The sequence below is a fragment of the Gopherus flavomarginatus genome, chromosome 1 (genome assembly GCF_025201925.1).
Source record: "Gopherus flavomarginatus isolate rGopFla2 chromosome 1, rGopFla2.mat.asm, whole genome shotgun sequence".
Taxonomy (NCBI): domain Eukaryota; kingdom Metazoa; phylum Chordata; order Testudines; family Testudinidae; genus Gopherus; species Gopherus flavomarginatus.
Window position 1 is genome coordinate 302,533,384 of NC_066617.1, and position 20,904 is coordinate 302,554,287.

Genomic DNA, 20,904 nt, shown 5'->3' on the forward strand with positions numbered 1-20,904 from the left:
TGTTTTGCTGAGCCAGACACTCCCGTCTGCTCCAACAAAGATCCAGGGTCTGAATTACTTGCCCCAAAGCTGCAGGTTACCTGAAAGCAGCTAACAGAACTGTTCCTGTCTTTAACACTCAAATGTCCAACTCCCAATGGGGTCTAAACCCAAATAAATCTGTTTTACCCTGCATAGAGCTTATACAGGGTAAACTCATAAACTGTTCACCCTTTATAACACTGTTAGAGAGATATGCACAGTTGTTTGTTCCCCCAGGTATTAATACATACTCTGAGTTAATTAATAAGTAAAAAGTGATTTTATTAAATACAGAAAGTAGGATTTCAGTGGTTCCACATAGTAACAGACAGAACAAAGTGAGTCACCAAGCGAAATAAAATAAAACGTGCAAATCTATGTCTAATCAAACTGAATACAGATCATCTCACCTTCAGAGATGCTTCAGTAAGTTTTTTCCTCGTACTGGATACCTTCCAGGCCTGGGCACAATTCCTTGCCCTGTTAAAGCTCTTGTTCCAGCTCAGGAGGTAGCTAGGGGATTCTTCATGATGACTCCTCTCCTCCCTTTGTTCTGTTCCACCCCTTTATATATCTTTTGCATAAGGCGGGAGTCAGGTTGCAGATGGATTCCAATTCAAGTGACATGATCACATATCATTGCAAGACTTCATTGCCCACTTGCCAGCACACACATATACAGTAAGACTTACAGGTAAAACACAGACATCTGCAGACAATTGTGCTAGTTAATGGGAGTCATCAAGATTCCAAACCACCATTAATGGCCCACACTTTGCATAATGACAATAGGCCCTCAGAGTTACATTTAATAGTTCTAGTTTCAGATACAAGAGTGATACATTTATACAAATAGGATGATCACACTCAGTAGATTATAAGCTTTGCAATGAGACCTTAGAAGAGACCTTTTGCACGAAGCACATTCCAGTTACATTATATTCACTCATAAGCATATTTTTATAAAACCATATAGACTGCAACGTCACAACATGGAAACGGAGAGTAAAAGATAAGGGAAACAAAGGAAATGAGAGACTGTGCAGGGACATGAAAGCAAAGATAGAGGCAGAGACAAAGCTAAACTGGAGCAGCATTAACAGTGTGGACATGCACAACTGGTGATTGAACAATTGGGTTTAAGAAACTGGCTGATACATCACCAGTTGATTTCTCTAATGTGGACAGGCTCATAGTGCCATGAAATGTGCTAGACTGATAGTTCTGAAGTCCTCACTTAGCCTCACTATACCCCAGCATAGTTCCACCCCCACGCTGAGCCCCTCCCCACTGCATACATCCACCCCTGCACAAGCCCCCTTCCCTTTGCAGCCAGCCACTCCTCTACAGGCATCAAAACCCATGCAGCGGCGGCAAGTGCATGCAAAATACAGAAGAAAGGGAAAGGAGAACATACCAGGGGACATGCAAAATTAGGGGATTATTTTGATGGCAATGTTGGCACTGTTCAATGTTTGGTTTATACATTTTGTTTTGTTCGGGTTATTTCAGTGTTCTAGTGGCAGATGGCCTGCCTGGCAGCACTTTAATATTGTTATTTTTGTAATTCAAATATAGTCTTTTATTTTATTAAGAAAATGTATTGCCATCACTACATCGCATCTTATCATGTGTACTTGGAATAATAAAGATAAACACAAAGTGAGGCACAACAGACAAGACGTATCCCAACACAATTTCTCAATAAATCTATGTACAGCGATCAATAATGTAAATGCAGTTCCCTCCCATTACATTACTAGTCATTTCATCCAAAATAAAAATTTAAGACAATCAATACCTCTCTCCGTTCACCGTGTACAGTGATAGTAACTCCCCACAGCCCATTTCACTGAGTGATGTAACAGTACCTTGTTTATTGCAAATGTTGATGTACAAAAAACATTCATAAACATACTATTCTCCCTCTTCCTTTGACCGATGCAAGTCCATAATATGGGAGCACCGAGACTTCCTGATTTCTGTTGCTTGGGTGCATCCTGCTCCAGTTGTGCTGAGTGCATTTTCTGGTTGAGTGTGTCACACCCCTCGGCCCCTTCCCTCAGGGAGTCCCCTGGGAAGGCAGATCAGCACTGTATATTACTAATGCTGTTGCAAGCATCGCAAAGCTATTCAGGGAGGTCAAAGATGTGTGTGTGGGGAGTGGAAGTTTCCTTTGCAGGTACAAGAGGCCAAGTGGGGGAGAAAAAGAAGAGAGCAAAGAATGAGTTAACTCAACATTTCAGCTAGCTCAGTCAGAAGATAAGACTCTGGCCCCAGCCACCCAAGACTTGGCTGTCAGCTGAGAAAGATGGGAACTTGAATGTACCCGAGTGGCTGAGAGAGAGAAAAATCCAACTGTACAGACCTGCAAGACAGCATGGCCAACGAAGAAGAAAACAAAGTCCAGGGACGCGGAGATTGAAAACACAGATGAGACAACAAGTGGAGGAACTGAGCCTTGCGTCCCGGGAGCTGAGGTGCTTTGGGAAAGCTATAGAAACTACAGAAAGCCAGTTTGGACTGGCACAGAGGTTACCAGGAGCAGAGGTCCCCGAAAGGAGCACCACCACCCCCAAGGAGCCAGGACTTAAAACCCTCCTGAGAGCTGGAGAAATTTGGAGAGCAACAGCAGACCTGGATGGCCTGGGCCCAGGACAGCACTTTCATCCATTTTTCCCCTCCACCCCTTCTTCTGATATTAAACCCAGCCTGGCCAGTCTTGGGTAGTGTGTGTGTGAGTATGAAAGAGGGTTAGAGCTTGGGGCACTAACGTTTTCTTTCTTCCCCCAAGTGACGTGGGAGCATTCACAGCACACTCTGCCGTTATTTTATTATTTTATTAATAAAGCTTTAAAATTTAGACGCTTGATGTGTTCCGGCATCTCCTCCCGAAAGGATCCTGTGGCTTCAGCCTGATCAGGTGATGCCTCAAGCAGATTGGTAAGAGAAATCTGTCATAAGTGTGACATTTCAGCAATACATTACTGACATCTGCCCACTCTGAGGCAAACGGTTCATCTTTGGTTTCACAAAGATTGCAAGCCACAATAACACAGACTGCATTTATCAATGCTGTTCACCAACATCAGTGTACAATTTTAAAGTCAGACAATTTTAAAGATAGTTCCTGCTTTCATGTATACCAGTTTAATGCCACTGTCTTCAGGAAAGTTACAGCTAAATTTACACCAAAGCAACTGTGAGGGGATTCAAATCCATATGGGAATTCAAGAGTAACTTCACTGAAGTTAATGGAACTACGTTGATGTAAAATAACTGTGAAAGAAGAATCAGACTCTTGGACTTCATTTCACTATTGCAAGCTGCCTTTTATCATATCCAGAAAGGTAATGGAAATCAATTTAAATAAAAATAGGAATTATAATCTGATGCCAGCAGCTTAATTACTGTCAAGCAAAACCAGAGTAATGCCTGAAATGTAATAGATGATTTACAGTTCCTAGAAATTAAGAGTATATTTTATAAGATAATAAAGGTAAACTATCTAATTTATAGGGCTTCTGTACAACGTTAAGGAAAATTACTATTTCAGACAATAAACAAATGACTTGGGGCAGGAGAAATCAGAAGCCAGGTGACATTTCAGTTTCAGCACAAAATGGAACAGGGTTTTTAGACACCCACATTTTATTCTGTTTTGAAATGATCTGCCATAAGGAGGTTTGGTGAACAGGAAGCTGCTTTCAAAAGTGTGAAAATGTTGTCATGTAACACTGAGTTCCTAAAATACATTTATTCATGCAATGAAATATGGGTACTTTGATGTAATTTTCTTTATCTGTCAACACTACAGTTAAGATTGACAGATCCAAAATAATCAACATAGTGAAGACCACCTTTGTGCACTGCCAGAAAGGAGGAATCATTCTCACAAGATATTAGATGAATATTGAAGTCAACAAAGACAATAACCTTGGGTATCTCCAACACAACCCTAAGGACTCAGTTGGGTCAGAGAGGAAACCAGTAGTGAAGCACATCAGCCTGAACGCCATCCACGATTCCTAATTTAATGCCACCTTTTGACTCTCACATTTGGCTTACACACCTAAATCAATTTTTGGGTGTGACACCTCTTGCTTTGGAAGTGATGGCACAACTACATCTTCTTTGTGTTCAGTCTGTAGAAAGGTGAGCTACTAAAGGCCCAGTCATTCAGTATCAGTAATATCAAGCAAAAGCCATGTCAGTAAAATCATGTGTCTCAACCATGATTAATCACAGACATTGGTGACCATTAAACTTTATATTGAATGGCATAAACTGCAGATTATGGACCAGAAATGATTATATCCCAGATGATGAGATCAGTGGAACTGACACTAAATGTACTCAGACCCAAGTCTTTTTCTGTGTCATCTCCTTATGCCTATTACACAACAGATTAAAGGTCTCAAATCTCAGATTCACTATGCTCCCACCTCATTGCTCCAAATCCTTAACCTATACCAGTGCTGACCAATTCTCTCAGTCTTCATACTGTGGCTATATCTAAGTTGTCACACTGACACAGCTGACCATTTAAATAAGGACCATCTAGTGTCACAGGCAACTAGAGCCCAAAATGTAGTATATTTTACAATGTGGTAGGGAAATAGTGTATAGCCCTAGCTCTCTTCAACTATTCAGCACCCAAACTAGTCTGGTTGTCCACACCAAACATCTTCTCACTCACCTCTAGTGGATCTCATACCACCATGATAATAAAGAAACATTGTACACCCCCATTTTCCCTGCCATTGAACTTCAGCAAAATCTGAATGAGAAACAAGATAAAGGACACAGGAATGTATCAAACCAGTAAAACCAGGACCAGTGTCAGGGCTTCTCGTGCCCTAGGCTCACGGCCATTTCGCCGCCCCTCGCGCTGATCCCGCGGCTTCAGTGGAGCTGCAGCAGGCATGCCTGAGGGAGGTCCACCAGAGCCACACGAGCAGCCGACCGTCCGCAGCCATGAATGTGCAGCTCCACCGGAGCCGCGGACCAATGGACCCTCCACAGGCATGCCTGCGGCAGGTCAACCGGAGCCGCCTGCAGCCCCCCTGGCAAAATGCTGCCCCCCGAATAATCCTGGTGCCCTAGGCGATTGCCTAGGCTGCCTAAATGCTAGCGCCGGCCCTGAGTAAAACATCACAATAGGCACAACTGCTGAAAATGAGGAGGGCATATGTCCCTTCACACAGATACAAGATTAAAGTATTTTCATTGCTACCAGTTTTGCTCAAACCAAATGCATTATCATGTCAAGTCACCTTAATTCCGAAACACACACACACAGCAAAAATGTAGGCAGAGGGCAACAGAAGAGTCTTATTCACCTTGGGGTAAAACAGATCAGGAACTCTGGCTGGTATGTGAGGACTCCTTATTGCCCCACCCAGCTGACATTCACAGATAGTGGGTAACCAGTGCCAAAACCTGAGTTTCAAAATGTGCATATAAAAGAGAATGTTTGCTTTTCATTTAAGTATGGGAAGTGTTGTCATTCCCAAGTACAAACACTGCTATAGGAGGTGAGGGAGTCAGCATAGTGCTCTCTCCTGTTATGAGGGTAAAGGGCTGTTCCAACAGAGTGATGAGAAAGAGGGTCCACACGGATCCAGTACTTTGGGAGATTCTATGTGGGCATGGGGGGGAAGCTCCTTCTCCAGTTAAAATACTGATGTTATGGAATCTATTATGAACTACCCTAGGAAAAAGGATACCCCTTACTTACGGAATGGCTGTTCAGCCTGTTTGAAATCCCATATGAGAGAGTGACATGCCACTCCTGGGCAGAAAACTTGAAGTCCGTTAAAGGCTCCAAACAGATTGTAAGGGCAAAGATCACCATGGAAGTGGTAGCAGAGAGAGTGGCTGTTCCCTTCGCAATGCCGGAATTGTGCATATCTCCCATGGGCATGGTACCAAAGAAGATGGAATACAGGCTTATCCATCACTTGTCTTACCCCCAGTGCTCATCAGTAAACAACCATATTGCCCCCCTGTCCCCAACTGTATTCAGTGAGATTCTCATTTGATTGTGGCTGTAGCTTTGGTTAAGCAGTATGGCCATAGGGTGATGTTAGCTAAATGTGACATCAAGTCTGCATTCAGGTTGCTTCCAGTGCATCCCAGAGATTTTAACTCACTTGGGTTTCAGGTTGAAGGCCACTACTACCTGCTTATGGGATGCTCAGTGTCAAGAGCTACTTTTGAAAGATTCAGTTCCATGCTAGAGTAGGCGATTGCGTACAAGAATGGCCTGCATCACAGAGTGAATGATCTCCATGACTTCTTATTTGAAGGAAGATTAGGGGCAGGCATCTGCGAGTACTTGCATCAGGCACTCCAGAACCTAAGCATGCACTCTGGGGTCCCCATTGCCACAGAGAAGACAAAGCATTCTGCCCAAAGTTTCACCTAACTGGGCATTGAACTGAACGGTTATGTGCAGAGAAGTTGGAATTGGTCAGGACATTGATGTGGACTCTCAAAGGGACAAAGAAAACTACACTGAGGAAACTATAAGTAGTCATGAGGCACCCAAACTTTCAGTGCCAGGTGGTGGCTCCTGGTTAGGCTCCTGTGCCCATCTGGCATCAGCCTCCTCTAGCGTACTAAAACTCCACCGCCTTGTCAGAAAACAAAGGAAGATTAAGAAGCATGGGAAAGATTCCTGGAAGAGCTTCAGGGGTTTCAATATGACATTTCGCATGGTTGCTCAAGACTGAGCTGCAGGTACAATCTGATGTCTCGGGAAGCATAGATTTAGGCTTTACTTTTAAGAATAGTGATGGGCGCATGGGTGGACAGAAAACTGGGTGGCTCAGGGCGTCACGAGAATCATTACCTTCCTTGAGTTTTTTCCTTTACTGATAGCAGTCACTATTTGGTGAGAAAAATCGCAGAACCAAAACTTCCATTTCTGGTGTGACAACCAATTCATGGTCCATATTGTAAATAGACAGCTGGCTAAGACTACTCGGTTAATGAGGCTGGTGATGGCCTTCATTTTACATTACCTGTGGTTTATCATCCTTTTTCATGCAGTGCATGTCCCAGGAGTGGATAACAATGTTGTCGATTCTCTATCTTGATTTCAGGATGACATATGCTAGGACCTCACCCAACCTTCCAGCAGTGATTTGTGGGTGATGCCCTCAACAACTCTGAATCTTGGTTCATGACATCTCTGGGGCTAGTTGAGGGCTTGGTGGCCCTGCAAATTTTGAAGACCTATAAGGCCCAGGACTTCATCAGAGTGGCCCATATCTACATAGCAGATGGCACAATATGTGGCATCTTCAACCCACCACAGGTTGGATCCCTCCACTATATCTGGCCAGCTAGTAGGTCTGTCCTACTGAAGTAGGCTGGTGGATTTCCCCAACCAATGCAGGGAATTTGTAGCACAGAAGCTCTTAGAAGGATGGTCAAGGAGGGTTGGGTGCTGGAGGAATGACAGTAGAAACTCTGACTAGATTGTTAAAGGCTGTACCACTGCTCTACCAAGGCTCTGCAGCTATGTGGGGGGAGTCCATTTTATTTAGGACTACATTCATTTTTGCCCTCTTTTTGACACTTTTAATGACTGAGCTGGTGCCTTTGGAAGTTGCACTTCACTCACTGATGAACAATGCAGCCTTACCTCATGTCCTGGCCATTCACCTTTGGGATAACAATCTTGGAGGTTGAACTGGAGTCAACTTCAGGAACAGAATCCAAGAGGAATGTTAGCTTGATTAGACAATCATGGCTGGAAGTTAAGTTAGTATTGTGGGGGCCCCAATGTGCTAACACCACCACAGTGTGTGTGTTGGGGGGGTAACTTATTAAAGTTTAATAAAAGTTGCATCCTGCTGCTTAAAATCTATGTGCGTGTCTGTTCTCTTTTCACTGCTGTATCTTCATCAACTCTCACAATCTGGAATAGCTGAGCATGCTGATCCTGAGGAAAAGTGCAAGCAGAAAGCAATGCAGCTTCCACATCTTCCAGCAGGTACACAGCAGCTACCTCAGAGAAGAACCAGGGAAATGTTTAAAACAGAGAGACAGGCATCAGACAAGAACACTTCCATCACAGACGGCGCTATCTTACATAGAAGATGCCTTCCCATACAGCTGTAATGATATTTACCAGGAATTGCAAAAAGCCTGTTAGCAAGAATCTTTGCTCTATTAGCAAATTTGAATAACTTGCATCTCAGAGTTTTTAAAGAGCACGGTGAGGAGCTCTCTGGACCATTAATGTTGATTTTCAATAAGTCTTGGAAAACTGAGGAAGTTCCAGAGGACTGGAAGAAAGCTAATGGTGTACCATTATTTTAAAACAATAAACAAAATGACCCAGGTAATTATAGGCCTGTCAGCCTGACATCAATCCCCGACAAAATAATGCTAGTGGCAACACAGGACTCAACTAATAAAAAATTAAAAGGAAGGAAATATTAATCAGCATTGGTTTACGAAAATAGAATTTGTCCAACTAACTTGATATTCCCTTTTGATGAGATGACATGTTTGGCTGTTAATAGTGTTGATGCAATATACTTATAAACAAGGCATTGGACTTGGTACCACACAACATTTTGATTAACAAACTAAAACAATACAAAATCAAAATGTCACATATTAAATGGATTAGAAACAGGTTAACTAATGAGCCTCAAAATGTAATTGTTGAAGAAAAATCATCAGCGCGGGTGTGTTTCTACTGGGGTCCCACAGGGATCAGTTCTTGGCCCCTCCCTATTTAATTTTTTTTTATCAATGACTGCGAAGAAAATATAAAACCACTACTGTTCAAGTTTGCAGATGACACAAAGATTGGGGGAGTGATAAATAATGACAAGAACAAGGCACTGATACAGAGTGCTCTAAATTGCTTAGTAAGCTAGGTATAATCAAACAATATGCATTGCAATACAGCCAAATGTAAGGCCAGACATCTAGGAATGAAGAATATAGGCCTTTGTGACCCTAAGTGCCTCTGTATTCACACCCTAGACACAATTGTCATAAATGTGGTAAAAAAATACTCCTTGTGAGGTATCATTTGAAAACTAACTCCTCACTGGTCAATAATACCATGGCAAAATTTATGTAGAAACATGATATGTAAAGATATGAATGCCTCCTGTATCATGTTACTAGCACGTGTTCAAGAGCAGAAAGCCTTGCCTACACAAAGATATTAAATAGGTCTGTCCTAAGGAAAGGAATGTGGGTTTACCTCAATTTACATATAAGCAATAAACAAGGCCATCAAGTTAACAAAGGGAAGCGATTGCAGGAAACAGCGCAATTTGCATGTTAGCAAACACTGCCAAGAAAGAAACCAGTATGGCGATTCCTTCACCACCATACTCCATCTCGCCTTTTTCACAGCTTGAATGCACTTTACTTTGGGAGGAAACTTTCAGGAGAATCCATTTTCAAAGCTCCATTGGACTATAACAGAAAGGGGTAACGAACACCAGAGGGCTAGACATTACAGAGCACACAAGTTTGGGAAAGCTTGGGGAGGGGCGTTGCGGGGTCAACTGCTAATTTTAAACAAGTCTGGTAAAGATAAGAGTGAGTCTGTGATAAAGCTGTTGGGTTCAAAGTGGTTGAATCAGAGCTGTACAGTACACAAAACACAGAGTGCATGCTGGCTGTATGTGTGTCCCAGGCAGGGACCAATAGTAGCAGAAGCATTTGGGTGCACTCCTGGTCATAAACAATAGGTCAAACTACCTTTCAGTGGTCTGAATTGCACCCCTGACTGTGACAGCCAGACTTATAGGATGAGAAACTCTATCCTAGGAAGCAGACACTCCGGAAAAGATTTGGGAATCATGGTGGATAATCAGCTAAATATAAGATCCCAGTGTGATGCTGTGATTAAAGGGTTGATGTGATTCTTGGGTGTTTAAACAGGAGAATATTGATCAGGAGTAAGGATGCTATATTAGTTTTGTATTCGGTGCTAGTGGAATTCTGTATCCAGTTCTGGTGTCCACAATTCAAGAAAGATGTTCAAAAATTGGAGGGAGTGCAGCGAAGAGCCACAAGAATGTTTAAAAAATTAGAAAACATACCTTGTAGTGGGGTAGACTCAAGGAGCTCAGTCTATTCATTTATCAAAAGGGAGGTTAACTAGTGACTTTATCATAGTCAAGAAGTTCTTATATGGGAATATAACAGGGATTGGAAACCTTTGGCCCGTGGCCCACCAGGGTAAGCACCCTGGCGGGCTGGGCCCATTTGTTTACCTGCTGCGTCTGCAGGTTCAGTCGATCGCAGCTCCCACTGGCCACAGTTTCCTGTTCAAGGCCAATGGGATCTGCGGGAAGCGGCGTGGGCCGAGGGATGTGCTGGCTGCTGCTTCCTGCCACCCCTATTGGCCTGGAGCGGCAAACCATGGCCAGTGGGAGCCACGATCAGCTGAACCTGCGGACATCGCAGGTAAACAAACCAGCCACGTATCAAAGGTTGCCAATCCCTGGAATATAAATTTAATAACAGAGTGCCCCTAAATCTAGCAGACAAGGGTATAACAAGATCCAGTGCCTGGAAGTTGAAGCTAAACACATTTAAATTGGAAATAAGGTACAATTTCTTAACAGTGACATAATGGTTGGAGCAATTTACAGTTGTGATTAAGTCTCCATCACTGGAATTATTTTAATCGAGATTGTAAATTTTACCAAAATATATGCTCTGATTCAAATAGGAATTAATACAGGGCAGTTTTATGACCTGTGTTACATAGGAGGTCAGACTAATTCATCACAATGGGCCCTCTGGCTTTAAAATCTATGAAACCTGTTTTTTTATTTTGATAAGTTAAGTGGGCTCTCTTGGCTCATTTTTGTCCCATGTTCTATAGTATAATGCATCTACTTGCAGTTTCTAGATTACTAGTCATCAGACCTACTTTTTAAGTGTCTATGCATACTGCCATTGAGTTTTGCAATTGACTTTAATGGCTGAAGACGCAGGCCCTCTCTCAAGTAGTAATGGATAGATCAAGGGATTGAAAATGAGATACTGAACTTTTCAACTCTAGACATTGGTTTAACGCTTGTCCAGGTAAGTGATGACCAACAGTCAATCTGCATGAATGGTCTGGGCACAATGAGCGAGCTGTACCAATCCAGTCACCGGTCCACATCATATAAAACTACCATCTCAATGGGTATTCTTGTTAACACTTTCAGCAGAGAGACCAAAGAATGAGTGGGCCAGGAGCTTAAGTGCCATATTCACAAGTGACTTAAGGCCTGAAAATTGGACTTAAGCTTCTAAGTCATTTAGACGCTTTTGAAAATTTGACCCAATATCTAGGTAAATAATGAAAAAAGAAAAACTAACAATAACAATTTTGCTTGAATAATATGTTGTTTTTATCCTATTGATTTTTCTTGATTGATTTTTGGTCTTGCTCAACATGCATTCACCCCCACTCAGGTTAAAGAATAATGGCCTCATTTGTACATTTTTTTACATCTGATGTATTGATTTACAGCTGTCCAAAAAGAAAGTAAAAGGCTATTGTATTCTGATTTGTAAGATTTTTACACTCACTTTGTACCAACTTAATGACTACAAAAGGTGCTAGGCAGTAGACAATCAGATCCCAAGAGTTTATATTCTTTTTATTAGAGAGGTAGAGTACATATAATGACTCATGAATTTTCTCTTGAACTCAGGAAATCTGATAATTCTTATTACTGTACATCTCCCTAGAGCTAAGCCTTAGACAGTTTCCCAGTGATTCATTGTTTTACATAACTCTGATATTATTGACTGTTTTTCCCTCAAGGATGCTCTTATAACCTCTCATTTTATTTCTATTTGTTCCCAGTTATTTAATTGGACACATTTGTGTTACACATATAGAAACAGAGCTTGAATCGGATGCCTATTTTATTGATTTCACAAAACAAAGACTGGAAAATACCTAGCTCAGCACACAGGTCTGACACAGAATATAAATACTATATAATATACTAAATATAGAATATAAATGCACATCAAACCAATACTTCCTGTTCCTCCTGAAAACTTTATAAGCCAGCAGCTGGATCTATACATACATACCCATACCACTTTGTGCTGTGATCAAACCAAATGTTACATGCTAAGCAGAGTCAAGCCCATTTTGTACTTGGCCAGAAGACCTCCAAGGAACATGTCGTTGCTGCAGGAAGTTTAGTTAGCAGTTCAGGAGATGGCATTTCTCTCTCTAAGTCAGTACTGAACAAACAACCTAGCATGGTATAAAGGGCCATTTTGCTGCTGAAGCTTCCATCTTTTGGATGTGAAGTAAAACTTGGGTGCTGATCATTTGCACCAAACAGGTGCCTTAGCTTAACTGGATATTTGATAATTATAGTATGCCTTTGTAAATTCTCCTTCAATTCTCAATTGGATATGGTGTTTTTTATCACTTCCTTTCAAATTGTTGCATGAGATTGCTGTGTACTAGGGGGAAAGGGGTGCAAGAGAACCAAATTTAAATCTTCCAAATAGCATGAATATTAATCATAGAATCATAGAATCATAGATTATTTGGGTTGGAAAGGACCTCAAGAGATCATCTAGTCCAACCCCCTGCTCAAAGCAGGACCAATCCCCAAATAGCCCCCTCATAAGCTCTTCATAAGCCAAATCTGAGCAATAGTTAGCTCATGGATAGTGGGGGGTCCACTTCCTAGCTACCTCTAACACTACCACACATGAAGATGTCATCAGAAGATCTGTACACCTGCAGTGGAAGTCCTAGACACTTGAGAAAAGGTGGAGGAAGGTCAGCCAAAAGGGATGGTGATCATTTCCACCCTATTGAGCAGGAGAGTCACGTTCATGATGTTCTGATTTGGAATTGTGCAGCTTCCTGACCCATGTATTTGAATATTATGTAAATATAAGACTATGCACCTATCTCATATCATACACTGTAGCTGCATCATTTCACCCCAAAACCTCAGTTGATAAATGAAGTGATCATTGTCTATAAGTGTGCATCCATTTGTGAAGCACTTTGGAAGCCTTTAGGATGAAATAGATATTTTAATGATGTATTAATTATTGTGATTCCTTTTCAGAAGTGAGCCCAATGAACACAGTCCCAACTTATTATCGATTTATTTAGACGTAAGGTTTCTTCCACAGATGGCAAGCAATATGACTAATTTGATATAGTCAGTGCACGTAACCACTTAAATTGTAGCTTGCCAAGGCACTTTTTGATGATAGTGGAGTGTTGAATCCTGATGATTTCTACATTAGTTTGTTCACTTTAAATTTATTCACCAGATATATCAGAGTGATTAAAGGTTATGGTTGAAGTCCATGTTATCTGTCCACTATTGTCTGTTTAAATCACAATTTTTTCATTATCTGCTGTATCATTATGATAATAAAATGAAATATGACTGCTGTCTGATTGTCAATCATAAGAACAACTTCACCAAACTAAGCTCTAAGGTGGAGCAATGTGAGACTTATCATGATACATTGTTCCTTGACCTCATGTTAGACCCAGTCGTGTTAAAGCCACTGACAGCTGGGAGGTCAGCAGTATATTTTAATTCCTGGGCTATCACAAAGAATCCTTTAACGCTTTTTGACTATAATGTAACTTAGCTAGCAGACTAAAGATAATGTGCTTACTGGTGCCTTTTGACAGTTTTATATAAGCAACTCACTTGTTACAAGACACATTCCCGGACTCAAGCAACTTATACTTAGGGCTTCCCCCCTGGTTTCTGCTCATTTACTTTAATTTGACCACAGTTTCTTTCTCCTCAAGTTCTATTTCTGCTTCCTTTAAGATGTCTGTTGTTTTTATTAGTACTCAACAAATTGCCTCAGTCTCTTCACTCAATTTCTAGTTACAAAACTTTACTCTCAGAGACATATCATTGAGTGTACTGAATGGTAGTTTTCTATATACCATTACATGCTTATTCCAGCACTAACGCTCTTGTTACAGTTAACCCAAAAAGCTCTGTACTTTTTGTGACCTAAGGACCAACTGATGCCTACTGGCAGAGGGCACAAGGGCAGAATAGGGTTTTATAGAGATATTCTGGGTCAGATATATGCATAATAGTTCATCAAAGGGTGCCATGTGAGGTCTCTACCAAGAGCCCACTGGTCTATCATAATCATTGCATAATGCATGGGTGAATAATATTTAAGGAGTTAGGTATCTATAATAAAAATTATGTTCTTAGAGTTAAGGCAAATCACCAGGAGATGACATACCTCAGACATGTTCCTTTCACGCAGGAGGTACCAGACATTTATCTACTTGTTTGGCCATGCGTGTTTTGTGCATTGTATGTCTCACAGTGGATACCTAGTTACATAATAAGTGAGAAGCCAGTTGAAAGATTTCAAAATCTACAAGAAAGAAAATCTACAGGGAAAAAAAACAGCAGGGAGAAGGGGTACTGTTTATGACTAAAAACAAAGGATTATTAAGGTATATCTGGCATACAAGAAGACATATGGGGTTTCTCACCTAGGAAACAAGTTGACAATATGTCTGTCTCACAAACGAAGGATCACAGCCACATCTACCTGTAAATACTTCAAGGATTTGGGGTAAGCAATATTCTACAAGAAATTAGGTTATTTGGTTAATTAAGTGTAGGCTCTAGAATACATGTTATACTTTTATTGTATATGTAAACATTTGTTTCCAATACTTCTACTTGAATCTCTATGCTTTGTTAAATAAACTTATACTTGATTTCACTATAAACATACCTAAGTACTGTATGTTAAGCAGAGTAGTGATCTCAGGTGGAACTGGTAAGCTGAGGTATACTATTTTTTTAGAAGCAGCAAATCTGTGAACATCATGAGTGTCCGGTAGACCTGAGGCTGGACATCCCAAGGAGAAGCTCAGAGGGCTCAGTGGTTGAAGTGTGCCTATCGCTAACCTGTAAAGAGACTGCAAGGCCTGTGAGATGTAGAGAAGAGTGCTTGTATTGTCCGTGGCTAGTGGAGTCAGGGAGCTGACTCCCGACAATCCAGGCATCCTCATGCTAAGTGCAGGTGGTAGTGAAGTGCCTTGTAACCTTGGGTACTCCCAGGAAGCATCACATTCTCCCTTACAGAGTTTTCCATTTCTATTAACTCGATATCAGTTCTTATTCCATAATATAGCGTTATGTAGCATTTCCACATAGATGACACACCAATTTCATGAGCAATTGACAAACTCAATTTCCATTTTAAAATATATTAATGCAAATAGATTTATCTGAATGCTTTGAAAACAAAATCACTATTGGCTGAAAGTCCATTTGCCATGAAAAATTTATATTTCCTTTTTTTAGGAATGCTCTGTGCAAGGTAATTTACCTTGGAAGCCGTTAGATACTGTGGTGACAGATGCTATAAAATAAAAGACCTTTAAATTAGATAAGAGAGAGAAAGATAGTAGTTGACCCCCAATGCAAAAGTAACCACAACTGAGACTTCTGTTCTTTTCCCTTCAGTAATTATAAGAGGTTCTGTGTGGAGTTGCTTGGCTGTTTGGTTTTTAAATCTGTTCTCTCTTTCATCTTGCTGTGAATCTATGAATTTACATAATCTTCTAATAAAAAAACAAGACTAAGGGTAAAATTTTCAAAAGCATCAAAGTGACTTCAGAGCTTAAGACTCATTTTCAAAATTGACTTAGGCAGTTAGGAGTTTTACTTTTACTGAAAATTAGACTCCTAAGTACCTAAGTTACTTTAGAAAATTGATTGTAGGCTGCTAAGTCACGTAGGTTCTTTTGAAAATTTACAATAAGCCTTTTACTGATTTTTAGCCTGTAATTTACTTCTGATATTTTCATGGTGGGGTCTAACCAAGCTAGGCAGGCGATCAGATTAAAATCATTGTTGACAAATGCATAGTGATGCATGCAAGAAGGAATAAGTTCTGCCTTTTGTTTTTTTAAGTTGATACATGTTTTATCACTAGGAATAGAAAAGGGGATGTGTGATAATGTAGCTGCTTGGCGTCACCTTACACAAGCCACCCATGCAAAGCTTAGCAGGAGATAAAACTTTCATTTATTTACCTCAGCCTTATGTCTGGTTGTCCACAAAAGAGCTGCCAATTTTGTACTTCCCATTTCAGAAACATTGTTTCGTTCTTATGTGTGAGTGGAAATGAAGCTGAAACATCTGCTTTCATTTAACAACTTACATAGCACCTTTTTATGCCGAAACATCCTTATTTACCATCAGCTATATCAGTGATGTCAGCACAGATCTGGGAAAATGTCTTTGAATGCTTCTGTAAAGCAGAAGGAAACAAAAAATACATGCAGATCCTCTCAAAATAATCTTATCTACCTTAGAATAGGCACCTATCACAGTGGTATGTAAACTCTTTATAGCAGCTGTCTTTTTTACAACGTTACTTATTGATGTTGTAGTAAACTCAAAAAATATTGTGATTACTTTTTATTCACTCATTTTTTAATCTACAAGATTAGACATGACCTGTTTAATTTTACAGTCACTAGAATACTACACAAGTGCTTGCCAAGCACTTACTTTATTCTTTCTGGTACTGGAGTGATAGAGGCTTTTTATTCCCCACCTAATTGACCATTTGCTGCTGCAATAATTTGGCAAAGTCAATGTGCACAATCAGCTGAAAATGAGGAAGAATCAGAAATATCTAGTGTTTTTAACATTCCTTAGTACTGATGCACACTGGATTCTAAGGACTAGTCTACTCTAACAAGGTAAATCGATCTAAATTTACACTAGTAACTGAAGTTGAGATATCTTATGTCGATTTACAGCAGCATCTACCCTGCACTATGTCGACAGGTGAAACTGTCCTGTCGACACGGCTTCCACGTCTAGGGGAGATAAAGTATAGATGTTGATGGGAGAGCATTCTCCCATTGACTTGTTGTGTCTTCACCAGACTCGCTAAATTGACACTGCTGAATCGATCGCAGCATGCCGATTTAGCTCATCATGTAGACATTGCCTTAGATTAACTTAGTGTATGAGAATGAGATGACGGACATTATTATTATTATTGCTATTTTTCATACTACAGTAGTGCTGAGAGATGCCACTCAGGATTGGGGCTCCATTATGATAGGCACTGTATACACATCACAAAAAGATGGTCCGTGCCCCAAAAGCTTACAATCTAAAGCAGGGGTTGGCAATCTCTGGCAAGCGGCTCACCAGGGTAAGCACCCTGGCAGGCCGGGCCAGTTTGTTTACCTGCTGTGTCCACAGGTTCACCCAGTCACAGCTCCCACTGGCTGCAGTTCGCCATCCCAGGCCAGTGGAGACTGCGGGAAGCGGAGCAGGTGAGGGATGTTCTGGCTGCTGCTTCCCGCCACCCCCATTGGCCTGCTGCAGCGAACCGCAGCCAGTAGGAGCCGCAATTAGCTGAACCTGCCAAAGCAGCAGGTAAACAGACTGGCCCAGCCAGCCAAGGTGCTTACCCTGATGAGCCGACCCCTGATCTAAAGGTATGTCTACACTGGAACTGGAGGTGTAATCTCCATCTGAGGTAGATATACCTGCACTAGCTCTGTTTGAGCTAGCATGTTAAAATAGAAGTGTAACCATGGTAGCGCAAGCAATGGGCTAGTCTAGCCACCCTGAGTATGTACATAGCATTTCGGGCAGAAGTGTAGACAGGGAAGCTAGCCTGTCCTGCCATTCTTGCCACCACAGCTACATTGCTCTTTTAAGTGCACTAGCTCAATCAGAGCTGCCCAATCTGGAAATAGCATCTCCAGCTCCAGTGTAGACCCTGAGTATATGATGAGAGACAATAGGTGAATACAACAAATGGAGGGGAACAAAAGATAACAGTGAGATGATTATACTAGTGTACCAGCTACTAGACTCACTATATCTCAGTATTAAAGCAAGTTAGATCTACCTCAACAACAAAAGTTTTCTAGGCAAATATCCACACTCACATGGCATCCTTGCTGTAAGTGTCTGTTGAGAGGTCAGGTATTGCAGAGGTATGGTCTTCTCCAGCTCCTGGGTAAGACACATAGCTGAGAAATTGTGGGGGAAGCCACTTCTCATACCGGCACTGCTGTAACAGATCTGAGGATAAAACAAATAATTTTGTCCTGAATGGCCTTATTCTGGCATTTTTCAGAAGTATTACATTCATTTCAAGTTGAAAAGAAAGAAAGAAAATCCAGTACAACTCTGTGCTGGCCATTTGACAGACTTTTTATTAATTTTTTTACATTTGTTTCTGTTCTGTATAATGGACTAAGAAATACAGCCATAAGTATCTCTGCCAGCCTACCAGGTCTCATTAATCTGAAGGAGATAACCTCATTTAGGATTCACTTTTAAGTAGTTTTTTAAAAATAGCTCCACTCTCATGATGAGGGATTTTTCAGTGAAAACACATTTCAGGACAAATATAAAAAAATGACTGCCTACATGTTTATACAAATATTTATGTAACTCTATGACATGAAAAACTTTCATTTATCCATCCAAAATGATTAGCTGCATGCATACATGTCTATTTCTGTGTGCAGCAGAGAATTTTATCCATATAATGGATGCCTGTCCAGGCTTTGCATTCACAATGTAGGTGTCTGATTTTGAAATATTGGTTCCTAAAATCATCTTCGCTTTTAAATCAGCCTCATTCAAATTGACAAAGCCCTTCTGCTAGGTGCCCCAGTTTCACCTCCTCCACATATCCCTCTGGTTTATCACCCTAATGTGAGTTATAGGGATATACTGTCAGTTCTGTGGTTACTTTTATGTTGGGACAACAGCACAAAAGCGCCTGATAAATATACTCCTGGGAGAATTCTGCACTACTGCGCAATGCAGAATTTGCACAGAACTAATGGTCTGTGCAAAATTTCCTCCCCCTAGCCACCCCCAAAATAGGCTGCAGAGTTGCTGGCCACCACTAGGAACCACCAAACCTGGCAGAGTCCAAGTCCCCAGCTCGCAAATAGAAGACAATGCCAGCGGGAGGGGGAGGTGACATGCAGGCAACTGGCCCAGGATTCATCATCAGGATGTTTCTCCCTCTGGATCCCTGGGCTCTGAGGGGAGATGCTGTGAATGTGTGGGCTGGTAGACACCTCATAGCTGTGCTCTAAGCGTAGGTGGTGCAGATGTCTGGGCTTGGGAAGGGAGCCTCATATTCAGGCTCGGGAGGGTAGGAGTTGCAGATGTCTGGGCTAGAGATAAGGTTGCCAACTTTCTAATCTCACAAAAACAAAGACGCTTGCCCCGCCCCTTCCCTGAGGCCCTGCCCCCACTCACTCCATTCCCCCCCCCCATCACTTGCTGTCTCCCACCCTCACTTTCACCAGGATGCAGCAGGGGGTTGGAATCCGAGACGGGGTGAGCACTCTGGCTGGGGGTGTGGGCTCTGGGCATGGACTGGGGATGAAGGGTTTGGGGTGAAGGAGGTGGCTCTAGGCTGGGACTGAGGAGTTCAGAGTGTGGGATGGATGTCTGGGCTGGGACAGGGGGTTGGGGTCTGGAAGGGGGTGCAGGCTCTGACTGGGGGTGTGCGCTCTGGAGTGAGGCTGGGTATGTGGAGTTTGGGGTGCAGTAGGGATCTTTGGGCTGGGGTGTGGGAGGGGGTGAGAGCTCCAGCTGGGGGTGCAAACTCAGGGGTGGGTCCAGGGATGAGGGGTTTGGGGTGCAGGAGGGGGCCCCAGGCTCAGGCAGGGGGTAAGGGTGCAAGAGGGAGTTTGGGGTGCAGGCTCCAGCTGGGAGGCACTTACCTCAGGCAGCTCCCAGTCAGCAGTGCAGCAGAGCTCATAGACTCATAGACTCCAGGACTGGAAGGGACCTCGAGAGGTCATCGAGTCCAGTCCCCTGCCCTCATGGCAGGACCAAATATTGTCTAGACCATCCCTAATAGACATTTATCTAACCTACTCTTAAATATCTCCAGAGATGGAGATTCCACAACTTCCCTAGGCAATCTATTCCAGTGTTTAACTACCCTGACAGTTAGGAACTTTTTCCTAATGTCCAACCTAAATCTCCCTTGCTGCAGTTTAAGCCCATTGCTTCTTGTTCTATCATTGGAGGCTAAGGTGAACAAGTTTTCTCCCTCCTCCTGATGACACCCTTTTAGATACCTGAAAACTGCTATCATGTCCCCTCTCAGCCTTCTCAGCCTGCCTTAGCCCCACTGCGCTGCTGACCAGCACTGCCAGGGTCCCTTTCCAACTGGGCATTCTGGTAAAAAAACGGACACCTGGCAACCCTAACTGGGAGGCACCCCGTCACTGGGCTCTGAATGGTGCAAGTGTCTGGGCTGGGGGGCGTCCCACAGCTAGTCTCTGGGGGATATGGAGTGCAGGTGTCTGGCCCCCAGCTGGGCTCTGGGTTGTCAAAGGGGTTTCTTTAACTCTCTACTCCTGCAGGAATTTTTTTGTGTCTATATTTTACAGACATACTTGCTGATAGCTTTTTGAAATAAATTACCAAAATAATTGAAACTAGCATGATTTTACAGTGTTATTTTGACAAATAAAATATGCAGAATTTTCCAGAATTTTAAAATATTGTGACAGAATTTTATTTTTTGGTGCCAAATTTTTAATTTTTTGGCACAGAATTCCATCAGGAGTATAAATAACACCATGTTAGCATTAAATGCAAAAGAGAGATCAGGAATAATAGAAGAGTTCTTGAGCCACATGTTCCTCTTTAGTAAATAGGCATAGGTCTGTTTCTGGCCTATGTGTTATTTAGAAACCCTCTCCCTCCCTCGCCCCCCCTCAAAAAATCTTTAGCCTTTTTTCCACTTAGCAATATTCTTTTTTCTATCCCACCACATTATCTCATGACCTATCCACCATGAGACTTTTTAGTTACAGAA